Source organism: Scyliorhinus canicula, chromosome 2 (genome assembly GCF_902713615.1).
Source record: "Scyliorhinus canicula chromosome 2, sScyCan1.1, whole genome shotgun sequence".
Classification (NCBI taxonomy): domain Eukaryota; kingdom Metazoa; phylum Chordata; class Chondrichthyes; order Carcharhiniformes; family Scyliorhinidae; genus Scyliorhinus; species Scyliorhinus canicula.
In genome coordinates, this window is record NC_052147.1 from 185,528,815 (window position 1) to 185,544,361 (window position 15,547).

General features: G+C 45.0%; 1 protein-coding gene and 1 pseudogene across 11 annotated transcripts in view; one reads left to right on the top strand and one right to left on the bottom strand.

Annotated features, from left to right (window-relative positions):
- The window catches only part of gulp1b (GULP PTB domain containing engulfment adaptor 1b), a 530,845-nt gene that overhangs the window by 304,866 nt on the left and 210,432 nt on the right, over nucleotides 1–15,547 (bottom strand). The gene's annotated exons all lie outside the window — the stretch shown is intronic.
- On the top strand, nucleotides 10,980–11,856 carry LOC119961824 (annotated as a pseudogene).

Below are 15,547 nucleotides of genomic sequence, written 5' to 3' on the forward strand. Positions count from 1 at the left end.
TGAGATACCAGTTTCATTTAAAACCTCCCCTGCGCATACATACAAAGCAATTTCCAGGAGTCTAGCCAAACACATTAGAGAAAGAATAATAGTGCAGCTCAGAAAACACATTTAACGAGAATGATATTTTGTAATTGGTGCCAACAACTCTACATGGATGGGAAATCGTTGCCCCCTGTTGTTTAAGGATTATGTTCTTATTTACTCATTTGCGATGATGAAATAAATAAGTAACAGTTATATTTGCACGCCATTTACTGGGGTTGGCAAATGACGAAGATTCACCTTGCAATTGGAGGATCTTGCAAAGAACCATAGAATTCGTACAATCAGAATCCCATCGAATCTGCACCAACCCTGTGAAAGAGCATCCTACTTAGGCCCATTCCTTTGCCCTATCCCCGTAAACCCTAAACCTTCACATCTTTGTGATACTCAGGGGATAATTTAGCATGGCCAATCCACCCAACCTGCGCTTATTTTGACTGTGGGAGGAAACTAGAGCACCGGGAGGAAACCGACGCAGACAGTAACCCAAGGCTGCAATTGAACCTGGGTCCCTGGCACTGTGAGGCAGCAGTGTTAACCACTGCGCCGAAAGATAACAATGAAGCAACAACTCAAGTTACAGATCTAATAAAACTTAATTCCTCACTTAAGTATTTTTTAAATTGAATATCAATTCCATGAGATACAAATCCACAAATATTTCCTCAGCTATTAGACTTTGACATTCAAATTGTACCACTACTTCAGCTCCTTTATTAACACCCTTTTATGTCTGGACAGTTCATATACTGGATCAGGTTTCCAAACAATCAAACAAAGAGTCACTCAGACCACATTTGAAGTATTGTGTGCGGTTCTGGTGACCTCACTATAGGAAGGATGTGAAAGCATCGGAAAGGGTACAAAGGAGATTTACCAGGATGCTGCCTGGTTTGGAGGATAGGTCTTATGAGGAAAGGTTGAGGGAGCTAGGGCTTTTCTCTTTGGAGTGGAGGAGGATGAGAGGCGACTTAATAGAGGTTTATAAGATGATGAGGGGGATAGATAGAGTGGACGTTCAGAGACTATTTCCTCGGGTGGCTGTAGCTGTTACAAGGGGGCATAACTATAAGGTTCAGGGTGGGAGATATAGGAGGGATGTCCGAGGTAGGTTCTTTACTCAGAGAGTGGTTAGGGTGTGGAATGGACTGCCTGCGGTGATAGTGGAGTCGGACACTTGAGGAACTTTCAAGCGGTTACTGGATTGGCACATGGAGCACACCAGAATGACAGGGAGTGGGATAGCTTGATCTTGGTTTCGGACTAGGCTCGGCACAACATCGAGGACCAAAGGGCCTGTTCTGTGCTGTACTGTTCTATGTCCTATGTTCATCTGAATAGATCTGTGATTGAGCAGAAAAAAGATACAATAAATTCTTTGACATCTGTCAGCCAGATTTTACATTTTTACAATGACACAGTAATTACACTTGCTCAAGGTATACTTCACTATGGTAAGTTTTTATGTCTTTCAAATAATCAAATACACATGTACAGTCCAAGTACTTGGTAAGAACTGGACAGAAGTACCTCTGCGTGGACATTCTGTGCATTATCATTTTTCACGCATGGATGTCAGCTTTGTAGCTGCTGTCTATGACAGAAAGCATTATGTCAAATCGTTTACAAATTTGCAGAGATATTTTTCAAAAATGTGAAATTCCCACTGATCAAGGAACAAGCAATGAAAACATTCCTTTTGAACTGTAATGGATTGAAAGAGGCCATGTGAACATTGACAACCCGGTGCAATGATGCTGCTTGGCAGGGTAGGGATCGTGGGAGTATCTGAATCTCTACCATTCTAGCAGGTACTTGCATCTATTTCTTCTGTTAACACTGGAATATTAACCAAAGGAAAAGAGTTGTCTTTACTACCTGTGCAATGCTGCCCAAACTTAAAACCATGCTGATGTTGAAAATGCATCCAAATTCTATTGGCCAGGTTTTGCCATCACCAGCAAATGTGTAGTACTAGTCATTCATTGCACTTTGAATTACCTGGGTGTTGTAACATTTATAATTATTCAAAATGTCTCTTTATTATTGCAGTTGCAATGTGAAGAGTAAACAATTTTGGTCACAAGCTGGATAAGGTTTTGAGCAAAGACTAAAGGCTTTCCTGTAAATGATATGAAGGGACATCAATCTGAGTGGAAACAGTGCTGGACCAGTTTGGTGGACTTTGACATGGCACTGATGCAGGTTTAATAACAGAAGGTCCAACTGTCCTTTCCTGAACTTGGTGAGTAGGAAGCCTTGAGAAAACATTAACAGAAAAGAACAAGAAAAGAATAAAAGGAATTTACCTGCAAAATCTAGTTTCCATTTCATAATGGCAATATAATGTGAAATATGCCATCAATTGTACTTAAATCATATATCTTTAAAAGTTGTTCAGGGGATGCGGACATCAATGGCTCAGCCAGCACTCGTGGCCCAGCCTTAATGCTCTTTTACGGAGTGGTTTTCTAGGCCATTTCAGAGGGCATTGCTGTGGATTTGAAGTCACATATAGACTCAGATGAAGTAAGGATGACAGATTTCCTTTTGTAAAGTGAACCAGATATGTTTTTACGGCAGTCAACAATGGTTTGATGGCCACCGTTAGACTTTTCATTCCTGATTTTTGTACGGAATTCAAATTTCACCATCTTTCCTGGTGCAATTCAAAACTGGGTCCCGAGGGCATTACCCTGGGTCTCTCGATTACTAGTCCAATGACAATATTACGATGTCACCGACTCCGCTACTTTCCATTTGTGAGGGCCACGAAGAATCCAGCACGAGTTGAAGGATAGAAAGAAATAACATTTATTTACAATAACACATATACATAGCAGCAGCAGCAACTCCCTTGCTGCTCACTCCTCTCTGGCTGGTTCCAAACTGGCCTGCTCTATTTATGCAGGGAGTCCGCTAATGATTTCTCCGCCCCCCCCTCATTGAGGAAGCTCATACTCCCTATGGATTGTGGGATTGCCATTAGTCTCCAGCCAATTGTAAGCAGGCAGCCCCCAAAGTCCAAGGAATCCACCAAAGACCCTGGCGAAGTAGGGTGTCAGACTCGTTTTGCCGCCGGCCGGACACCATTTGCTCGAGGAGCTGGATCGGGCGACGTATAATGAGACTGAGAATGGCGTTTCCGTGATGAACGGTGTAACGGTTGTACATCCACGGCCCGTGAGCCCGAGGACTCCCCCTCTGACGTGTCCTGTGTCTCCATCTCGGAGTCGGAGTCCACTGCCTCCTTCATTTCGGCGTCTCTATCTCCACGCAGTTCTGCAACGGCCTGCGCAGGCTCTGAGTGCGGCACCAGAGGAAGATTGTGAGGAATACTCTCCACTGTGCCTGGTCTCTGTGGCTGTAGAAATGAGCTCCAGGGGCAGGGAATCTTTGGAAGAAATGGTCTTCTGGATTGAACATGGTCTACATGCTTGCACTAGAGACGACCCTGGGCTTGCACCTGGTAAGACATAGGACTTGTTCGGCGAAAGAAAACGCCACGGACACATTGGGCACCACCAGCAAAATTTCGAACCAACACTGGGTCACCAGGCGCAAACTGCCGAATCGGCCGATGCCAAGAAAAACCATGTCCCTGCCGTTCTTGAGTGAAGCGTACGTTTGCGCCAATGTCCGGCAAAATCATGCTAAGGCGGGTGCGAAGTAGTAGGCCCATTAGGAGTTCCGCGGGAGCTACCCTAGTCATCGCAGGTGGAGTGGTCCTGTATGAAAACAATAAATGAGCCAGTCTCGTGTCCATAGACCTAGAAGACTGCTTCTTTAGGCCCCGTCTGAATGTCTGCACTGCACGCTCCGCCAACCCATTGGAAACCGGGTGGTATGGAGCGGTGCGGATATGGCATATGCCGTTCATCTTCATGAACCTCGATAACTCCTCACTTGTGAACGGAGTATCATTGTCCGTAACCAGCACCTCGGGGAGGACATGCATACTGAAAGACAATCGCATCTTCTCGATTGTTGCGCCAGATGTTGTGCCTACCATCTTATGCACCTCTAACCATTTAGATCGGGATCAATTAATAGAAGGAACATGGATCCTTGAAAAGGGCCGGCAAAATCCGCATGCAAGCGTGCCCAGGGCCGCCCTGGTCATTCCCTGTAATGTAGGGGCACGGCCGGCAGAAGCTTCTGATGCTCCTGGCAAATGGAGCAGTTTTGGTCCAGCTTCTCAATGTCGGGGTCGAGGCCTGGCCACCAGACATAACTCCGGGCCAACGTTTTCATTTTGCCCATAGTGCAAGTCCCTTAGAATCATGCATCCCCACAAGAGGAGACCGTCTCCCATGCTAAATTCTGACAGCTTGGAGGAAAATGTCTGCAACTTGCCTGGGAGCTGTCTATGCTGCCCACCATACAGGACTATGTGCCGAACCTTTGACAGGACTGGCTCCGTCTGGGTCCACTCGCGGATCTGTGATGCCGTGACAGTCAAGGAGTCCATAAAATGTAGGGTTGCAACCACCTCACCTGTTGTGGGGTCGACATGGGGCCGGTCGATAAAGGCAATCGGCTCAGTGCGTCGGCATTCGCTATCTGGGTTCCTGGTTTGTTACTCCAGAGAATACTCGTAGGCAGCGAGCAACAAAGCCCATCGTTGGATCCGTGCAGAAGCAATGGGCGGTATTGGCTTACCCTCTCGGAAAAGTCCCAGCAGACGTTTATGATCAGTCACGACAGTGGCGGCCATACACATACTGGTGGAAGCGTTTCACCGCAAAGACTACCGCCAGGCCCTCCTTCTCGATCTGTGCGTACCTCTTTTCCGCTGCAGTCAATGTGCGGGAGGCAAAAGCTATCGACCTCTCGGCCCCGTTCTCCATCTTGTGGGACAGGACGGCCCCAATACAATATGGGGATGCATCACACGTGATGAGCAAAGGCTTTCCAGGATCATAGTGGTTTAGTAACCCAGACGACGACAATTGTCATTTTACTCGCCGGAAAGTGGTTTCTTGCGGCTGACCCCAAACCCAGGTGTGATTCTTCTTGAGCAGAAGGTGCAACAGGGCCAGTGTAGTTGCCAGATTGGGGAGGAACTACCTGTAATAGTTTACGAGGGGGAGAAAATAACAAAGAAGCGAAGTGTCAGTTGGGGTGGGGGCCTGTTGAATTGCACGCACCTTCCCTGCGACGGAGTGCAAACCTTCACGGTCCACCCGATCGATAACCCAGGTAGACTACGTTGTTCGCCTTAAAGACGCATTTTGTACGACGCAAACGGACTCCGGCCTCTGAAAAGCGTCTCAGGACAGCCACCAAATTTTCCAAATGTTCCTGCTCTGTCATCAAAATGTCGTCTAAGTAGACAGCGACATGAGGTAAACCTCTTAAGATGCCCTCCATGACGCGTTGAGAAATAGCGCAGGCAGAGGATACCCCAAAGAGCAACCGTTTATATTCATACAGGCCCCGGTGCGTATTAATAGTTACATATGGCCGGGCGGCAGGATCCAGCTTCAACTGTAGGTAGGCGTGACTCATATCTAATTTCGTGAATGAAAGTCCGCCTGCAAGCTTCGCGTAGAGATCCTCTATACGAGGCATTGGATATCGGTCGAGCCGGGAAGCCGTATTCACTGTAAGTTTATAGTCACCGCACAAGGGAACTGTGGCATCTGGCTTCATTACAGGTACAATTGGTACTGCCCAGTCAGCGAAATAGACAGGCCTGATAATACCCAAGGACTCCAAACGAGTGAGCTCCCCTTCTACCTTCTCAAGCAAGATGTAAGGTACTGGGCGCGACCGGAAATAGCGTGGCGTGGCTCCTGGTTCGACTTGGATACAGGCTGAGGCCCCTTTTATTTTCCCCAAACCGGGCTGGAATACATCTGGGTACCACCATTGTACCTCCATCAACAATCCAGAACCTGTTTGGAGGATGTGCTGCCACTGCAGCCGCAAATGGTGCAACCAATCCCGACCCAACAGGCTGGACCCATGGCTGCGCACCCTCCTGGGGTCCATAAACAGAGGTCATCATAGTTCCTGCAATGTCCAATGGTTCCCCCATGTAGGTGGCCAACCAGGCCTGTGTGTTGGTTAATGTAAGGGTCTGTATACCCTGCTTGATGCGGTCGAATATCCTCTGGGCGATCACGGAGACCGCTGCACCAGTGTCCAACTCCATCTCAAGCGGGTGACCATTGACCCGTACTGTCACCTTAATGGGGAGCTGCCACACAATGCAGCTGCAGGCAATCGTCCTCCGTCTCCACGTCCTCGGGAGTAGTCCCCGCAGGTTAATCCAAATGGAAGGTACGGCCCCTGGGCTGGCCCCAGTTTCTGTCAGAACGACAGCGCCTCTGGTGCCCCCAGGACCAGCGTCCGCGACGGGGTCGGCACTCACAACTCCGACACTGACATGGCTCCTCATCCATTGGTTCTGGAGAAGGCTCCCTTCGGGGAGGAAAGTCCGGCAGCCACTGGCGTTGATCCGGACACCGCCCGGCCCAAGGTACCGCAGGGGTGCGGGGAGATGCTTTTGGACGGAAGGGGTTGCTCCGCAAGATATGCACCTCCATTCTCTGTAGCTCCTGCACTCCCCGTTCTGCGCTCTCTCGGGACAATACTATTTGAATGGTCTGTTGAAAAGTCAATGTTGGCTCGGCTAACAACTTTCTCTGGGAGGCCGCATTGTTAATACCGCAAACCAAACGGTCGCGTAACATTTCTGACAAGGTCTCACCATAGTCACAGTACTCCGCAATCCTGCATAGCCTGGACAAAAACTCTGCAAGGGATTGTCCTGGGGTCCTCTCAGCGGTATTAAACCAGTAACACTGGATGGGGTTGGGTTAAAATGTTGCCCCACTAAGTTCACAAGTTCATCAAACACCTTGGTGTCCGGCGCAGCTGGGTACGTAAGGCACCTAATCACCCCGAACGCATGCGGGCCGCAGGCGGTGAGCAAAATGACCACCTGGCACTCGTTTCCGGTGATGTTTTTGCCCGGAAATAGTAAAGCATTCGTTGTGCATACTGGTTCCAACTTTCCAGCGCAGCATCAAAAATATCCAAACGTCCTTACAGTGGCATGGTGTAACAGAAAAAAAACTTCCAACTTGTATCCAACAAAAATACAGGGAGTTGGCTTCAGCAACGTAGACAGCTATCCACTTTAACCCTCATCGCCATTTTGTGAGGGCCACAAAGAAGCACGAGTTGAAGGATAGAAAGAAATAACATTTATTTACAATAATATATATGTACACAACAGCAGCAGCAACTCCCTTGCTGCTCACTCCTCTCCAGCTGGTTCCAAACTGGCCAGCTCTGTTTATGCAGGGAGTCTACGAATGATTTCTCCGCCCCCCTCATTGGGGAACTTCATACTCCCTAAGGATTGTGGGATTGCCATTAGTCCCCAGCCAGTGGTAAGCAGGCAGGTTATAACATTTCATTTCTACAACTGGTATCAGAACATTCACAAGAAAGAATTTTATGAGCAAGTCATCAGAGGGTTAAAAGTCTTTGGAACTCTTTGCCAGAGAAAGCTGTGAGGGCAGGGTCCCTGTATATTTAAGGCTGAGACAGGTAGATTCTTGATCAGTAAGGGAATTAAATGTAACCTGGAAAGGGCAGGATAGTGGACGTGAGGAATGCCGGAGCAACCGTGATCCTATTGAATGGCAGAGCAAGCTCCACGTGCCAAATGGCCTTTCCTGTTCCTCTTTCCCATGGTCGTACATCCAAGATCATTCTACGGTTTTAACTTCACACTCCTATGCATTGGTCGCTCCGCCCAAAGCTTACCCCAAGCTTCCGGTCACTTGTCATTTTAATCCTCAATCTTGGCCCCATTTTGACCTTTCTGTCCTTGATCTGCTGCAGTGTTTCAGTGAAGTTCAAGCTCGAGGAGCAGTACCTCATCTTTCAACTGGGCACTCCACAGACTTTTGGACTGAACATAAAGTTCAACTGTTTTAGATAATAACCTCTGCCTCCATCATGTTCTCTAAGTTTATTTAATTTGCTGGGACAGTATTGCTTTGTTTCTTTCCTTATTCCTTCATGTTGCATTCACATGACTGCTCTGTAATCATTCACACTTCAGCTGGACACATCTTTTGCTTCTTTACAATACCCATGACCACTCTCATTGGCTTTTGTCATTTAGTTTCTCCTGCCAAACCCCCCCCCCCCCCCCCCCCCCCCCCCCCCCCCCCCATCACAGACCTTCCCATTTTGTTCTTTCTATCCCTTCTCACTTTCCACTGGCTCAAAACCAAATACATTTCTATCTTCAGTTCTGATGAAGGGTCATCTCGACCTGGAAACTTTCTCTTTTTTAGATTTTATCTTGAGCATTTGTAGGTAGCTGGCTGACTTTTCAGATTTGACTGTCCAACGCTAAAAAGATACAACTGCAACAATTGGAACTCGCATTCATGTAGCACCCTCAAAGAAATGTCTCAACCAGATACCTGACAAATATGCGAATAGGAGCCAGGAAGAAGGGAGCTGGGGAAACATGACAAAAAGCTAGGTTTCATAGATGAGTTGTGACATGCTTTTAAAACGTGGAGAGGCAAATAAAGGTTTAGAAAATGAGTCCCAGAGAGGAAGACCAAGGTGGCTAATTATCCTGCCATCTCAGACTAATCTGAGGAGATCCAAAGTCTGGAATCCGAAGAGGGGAGTCGTCAGAAGGCTGGCCCCATCGGCTCAAACATAAGAATGCCAAATTTCAAATACACAATAAATTATACTGCAGTAGACATTGTTGCGATTGTTTAAAATTTGTAATTTTTTGCACTTATCCTGATGAATGCGTTTGAACAGTTTAAGCAACATGTCGCTCGTTTCAGCAATATTTAAGTTTTGTACTACCAAGAGATTGTTAATTTAATAGCTGGGGAACAAGGAGCTAGCAGAGGAGCTCGCCAAACTTCTGGTTGCACACTTTATGTACAACAAATCCAAGTCCAACTGTATTGTGAGTGGAAGCTGGAAAGTTGGCAGAGAGCCTTGGAGTACTCAAATTTACGTATGGATGGTATGTTAGTAACAACAGGAATGGAGTCGAGCAATATTGCAGAGAATTATGTAAAAACCCGATGACTGGATTTAAAGTTAATTCCCGGTTTTAAAGTAGAAATCTTTCTTGCAGAATTTTGTATAAAGTACATTGGATTTTCAGTTGCGCACATAAGGTCTTCCATTTGTCACTGGTGAATTCCAACAGATATTTTTGTCCTGAATCATAGGACCATAAGACATAGGAGCAGAATTAGGCCACTTGGCCCATCGAGCCTGCTGATCGATGGCTGATATTTGTCTCATCCCCATTCTCCTGCCTTCTCTCCATAACACCTGATTCTTTTATTAATCAAAAACCTATCTATCTCTGTCTTAAAAACACTTAGTGATTTGGCCTCCACAGCCTCCTGCGGCAAAGAGTTCCACAGATTCACCACCCTCTGGCTGAAGAAATTCCTCATTTCTGTTTTAACGGATGGTCCCTTTAGTCTGAGATTGATTCCTCTGGTTCTAGTTTTTCCTACAAGTTGCAACATCCTCTCCACGAAGAAGCTTCGACTACAATACATGTGAAGGTTAAAAATGAAATTGATTGTGAAAATGATTTAAAATGCAATCCAAAATGATAAAATGTTCGTCAAACTTTACTGTAAACTAAAACAATTAGGATAAACATAATTTGCTTTAATATTAGTTTTAATCTCAGTTATTTCCAAAGTCAATAATGGAAAAAAAAGTATTTGCTATTGTTAAGGTCATGTTTATTTTATTGAAAATTCAGTTGTTTGTTGATGATAACTTTAACATTATCTAAATATGTCCCAGCTCACAGTTACATTTTATATAGACATACCTGATTACAAGGAAATCAATGCTGATTTAGAAAGCAAATTAAAATTGTGAGGTTGACCATTTGAAAAATACAGAAACTTTTGAAGCAGCAATATATTATAGCAAAAGTGGCAAACCCTTAATTTACAGCAGATGACTTTCAAAAGCCACTAAAAATGTAAAATAAAATTTTCATTATGCTGGACACTGAACTAATAGAGAAAAGTAACAACAGTGTAACATTTTGCTGTCAAAACACCTCTCCCCACTACATGTTGGCATTTTAAATCTAGTAGTGACAGTTTGGCAAAACTGAAGCTTTTTAAAAATCTAAGATATCGGTTAATATATGCTTATTTACTCATTAAGGTACATACAGGGACAAAACACCTGCTCCCAGAAGTTTATTGTGATGAAATGGGCAGGATTTTCTCATGGGCTGCGGGACTCGGACATCAGGACCGAATGGAGATCCTGAGCCATGTTTGCAATGGAGAAATCTTCCCAAGGATGGTCCCTTCGTTGGCTGCTTACATGCTTGCCATCTTATTTCGGGCAGTGGAAAGACCCACAGTGCGGCTAGCCCCTTAAAAGGGCCACAGCTCTAGAGCCTGGGGAGCCCCAGTCAAAGAGGTGGATGCTGCTAATGCAGATCTGAGAACACGACGGTGCCTCAAAATGGGGGGATAAATTTAAACTAATAAGTCAGCGGGGAGGCTGTCAGAACTGATGTTACGATTGGACAGCCAGGTCCCTGAGCGAAAACCTGGTTTGATAGATTGTAATTTGTATTTATTTTTCGTTTAGAGATGTGGATGAACAGAGTCACGTGACTGCTGGTTAACTTTTAACAAAAGAATAAAACATTTATTAAACAGGAAAAGACTGACGATCATACACTAGCTTTTTCTGAATAAATTATTATTTGCTCCAAATGATGTTTTCAGGTGTATCTCTCTGTCTTTTTAAATTACCAAACCTCATCTGAAATCTCTGAAGAAAATTACATGAACCAGACATATTCTGTAGTTGTTGTGGAAAGGAAATTTAAAAGTGACGTAATGCTCTTCTCTCAGTTGGAATCCAAGATGGGTCACGTCGGGACTAAGAAGGTGAAGAAAACTCCCCGAGTGATCGTTAAAAAGTATTGCAGCCGCCTTAGCAAAGACTTCCACAGCATAAGAAGGTCTGTGAGGAAATTGCCAACATCCCCAGCAAGAAACCTTGCAGAAAAATTGCAGAGTAGGTGCCTCATTTAATGAAGTGCATTCAGTGTGGGCCTTGTTGTGTTATGTACTCTGGGATACCACAGGATGCAACTCGATGCAGCTTTGACCAAAAGATACTCCAGGCTTTGAAGTAAATTCAAAGTGATTTATTGAACCAATAGCACAGTTCTCTATGAGTGTGACTCTCCTGCTAATCTTGCTATTGTAACTCAGTCTAACTAACCAGTCTGTTCTAAGCCACGTGGTGGGTGTGATGCTTCTGATCTGCCCCTGTCCTACTCTCTAAGTGTCGCCTGTGGAAAGGGACAGAGCATGTGTGCCCTATCCTTATATATGGGTTGTGTATGTCCCCTTGTGGTAGTGTCACCTCTGGGAGTCCTGACTGCCCATTGGTCGTGTCCTATTCTATGTGCTCATTAGCTGTATGTCTGCATGTTATGACGTCTCTGGTGCTCCCTCTAGTGTTTAATTAGACGTAGAGTATTTACATTAACCCTTGCGTATTTACAGTGATGCATATCACCACAGGCCTGCCAGAGGCAACTCCATCAAGCTGCAGGAAGAAGAGTGGGAGAGGAGGGATAAGGTCCCAGAGGTTTCTGCTCTGGATCAGGAGCTGATTGACGTGGACCCAAATACCAAGCAGATGCTGAAGCTTCTCGACTTTGGCAGCTTGTCCAATCTGCAGGTCACACAGCCTTTGGTCGGAATGGACTTCAGGACTCCAAGACTCTAAAATTATTTGTACTACAATACTCTATCATTATAAAAAAGACAAAACCAAAAAAAAGTGACATAACTTTTACAATAGCCTTAAACTGGCAAACCATTCACTATTTTCTACTATTTTCTACTAAACCATTGCTGCAAATGTAGGTTACCATTCTGATATTATTCTGTTCCATTTTTGTTTAATAGATTTCTTTGATGGTTCAACAAAATAAATGGTCCTGCACAGTGTTATTTTGCCTTCTCTTAAAGGCAAGCGAGATCCCAGGAAAGCATGGGACAAAAGATATAAATTAACTAAACAGACGCCGTACCTAGTATCCTTGTAATGCTAAGATATTCTCAAGTAAATATGAGCACAAGTAAAAATGCAGCAGTGATGTAAGACGCAGGATTCACATATAGGAACAGTGTGAAGCAAAGAAGTGAGGAATAACAGAATGAGAGCCAAATAGCAACAACAGTATAGGAGTTAGTAGTCATCACAGAGACATGGTTGAGGGAGGGACAGCATTAGCATCTCAACATCCTGGATGTTGGAGAGACAGAGGAGTGGGTAAAAGACGAGGAGGCATTGCATTATTAGTAAAGGAGTCAGTTATTACAGTGAGGAGAAACGATATATATGAGGGGACATCAAATGAAGCTTTGTGGGCTTCACATTGCTAAGTGTTTATTATAGACCACCAGCGGTCAGCGGGAAATTGAGGAGCAAATATGAGGTCAATTTGCAGAGGTGTGTAAAAGTAATAGGGTAATTGTATTAAGTGATTTCAACTTTCCCAATATTAATTGGGATAGTCATTATGTTAAGAGCTTAGATGGAGTAGAGTTCTTAAAATGTATGTAGGAGAATGTTTTAGCTGAATATGTAGAGGGTCCAAATGAAATGAAAATGAAATGAAAATTGCTTATTGTCACAAGTAGGCTTCAAATGAAGTTGCTGCCAAAAGCCCCTAGTTGCCACATTCTGGCGCCTGTTCAGGGAGGCTGGTACGGGAATTGAACCCACGCTGCTGGCCTGCCTTGGTCTGCTTTAAAAGCCAGCTATTTAGCCCTGTGCTAAACCAGCCCCTGGGTCCAACAAGGTGTAGTGTTGGACCTAATTCTGGGAAATTAAGCCAGGTTGATCTGTTGGTGGGGGGGGGGGGGGGGGGAGCATTTTAGTGATAGCGAATATAAAATGCTACAATTTAAGTTTGTTGTGGACAAAGAAATGACAAGTTGTAAAAAAAGGTGTGGATTGGGAGAGAGGAGATTTTAGTAAAATATAGGTAGGATCTGGCCAAGCAGACTGGAAAAAGAAAGATACTTGTGAAGAAATCTACAGAAGTGCAGTGATGGATGACAAAAAGTAAATGGGGAGGGTACAAGCCCAGAGAACCATGACTGACCAGAGACATTCAGGATGCAATGAAAAGGAAAAGAGAGGTTTTTAGCAAGTGCAAAGGGAGCAAATTAACAGAGATATTAGTGGAGTGCAGAAAGTACAGGATAGAGTTTAACAAAGCAATTAGGAGAGGAGATATGAGAAACTTCCGGCTGATAAAAGTAGGGAAAATCAAAAGATTTTCTATAAGTATGTCAATGGGAAGAGGATAACCAGGGAAAGAATAGGGCCCATTAGAGACCAACAGAGAAATATGTGGATGGAACCAGAGGACATTGGTTGGGTGTTGGACAAATACCTGTCTTCTGGCTTCACCCAAGATGCTGAGGAGCTAGATATAGAATGGGGCGAGAGACATTGAGGTTCTTAGGAAAATTGTCAAAGGGAGTTAAAAGGTATTGGAGTTGTTGGCAGGCTTACAATTAGACAAATTCCCAGGTCCAGATTGCAGGGACTCTGACCCAAATTTTTAATTCCTCTCTGGCCTCAGTGGAGGTGCTAGAGGACTGGAAAACAGTTAATGTGGTCCCAATATGTAAGAAAGATAAGCCAGGGAACTACAGACCAATCAGTGTCAAGTCAGTGGTAGGGAAACTATTTGAGAACATTCTGAAGGAGAGAATCTATCTCCACTTGAGAGGCAAGGTTTGCTCAGGAATAGTCAGCATGGCTTTGTCAGAGGGAGATCATGTCGAACAAATTAGATTAAATTTTTTGAGCATGTGACCAGGTGTGCAGATGAGGATACTGCAGTTGATGTAGTTTATGTGGATCTCAGCAAAGTGTTCATCAACGTAGCACATGGGAGACTTATAAAGAAGGCGTATGCACATGGGATACAGGGGAACTTGATAAGGTGGATTCAAAATTAGCTTTGCTATAGTAGAGGGTGGTGACAACTGGGCGGCATGGAAGTGGGTAGCACTGTTGCTTCACAGCTCCAGGGTCCCAGGTTCGATTCCCGACTTGGGCCACTGTCTGCGTGCAGTCTGGACGTTCTTCCTGTGTCTGCATAGGTTTCCTCCGGGTGCTCCAGTTTCCTCCCACAAGCCCTGAAAGACGTGCTGTTAGGTAATTTGGACACTGTGAAATCTCCCTCTATGTACCCGAACAGGCACCGGAATGTGGCAACTAGGGGCTTTGCACAGTAACTTCATTGCAGTATTCATGTAAGCCTACTTGTGACAATAATAAACATTATTATTATTATTAACAGCTTCTTTACTGACTGGAAGCCAGTGCCCAGTGGCATACCATAGGGATCTGTGCTGGGTCCCCTATTGTTTGCCATTTATATAAATTACATAGATGACCATGTGGGGGGTAGGATCAGCAAGTTTGCGGATGACACAAAAATTGGCCGGGTGGTTAACAGTGAGATTGAGTGTCTTGGGTTACAGAAAGATACAGGCGAGATGGTCAAATGGCCAGAAAAGGGGCAGATGGAATTTACCCTGAAAAGTGTGAGGTGATACACTTTGGAAGGAGTAATTTGACAAGGAAATATTCAATGAATGGCATGACACTAGGGAATTCTGAGGAACAAAGAGATATTGGCGTGATGCCCATAGACCTCGAAGGCAGAGGGCAGGTTAATAGGGTGGTGAAAAAGACATACGAGACATTTGCCTTTATCAATCAAGGCATAGATTACAAAAGCAGGGAAGTCATGTTGGAGTTGTATAGAACTTTGCTGAGTCCACAGCTGGAGCACTGTGTGCAATTCTGGTCGCCAAACTATAGGAAGGATGTGGTTGCGCTGGAGAGGGTGCAGAGGCGTTTCACCAGGACGTTGCCTGGGATGGAACATTTAAGTTATGAAGAGAGGTTGGATAGGCTTGGGTTGTTTTTCCTGGTACAGAGAAGACTGAGGGGCGATCTGGTCGAGGTGTGCGATATTATGAGGGTCATGGACAGGGTGGATAGGGAGCAGCTGTTCCCTTAATTGAATGGGCAGTTACGAGGGGACACAAATTCAAGGTGAGGGGCGAGAGGTACAGGGGGTTTTGAGGAAAAACCTTTTTACCCAGAGGGTGGTGACAGTCTGGAATGCACTGCCAGGGAGGGTGGTAGAGGTGGGTTGCTTCACATCCTTTATAAAGTACCTGGATGAGCACTTAGCACGTCACACCATTCAAGGCTATGGGCCAAGAGCTGGCAAATGGGATTAGGTAGACGGTCAGGTGTTTCCACGAGTCGGTGCAGAATTGATGGGCCAAAAGGGCTTTTCTGCACTGTATTTTCTGTGATTCTGTGTCCATTTTTCTTTTATCTTTTAGTAAGTTATATTTAAATAGGGGTTATGTGG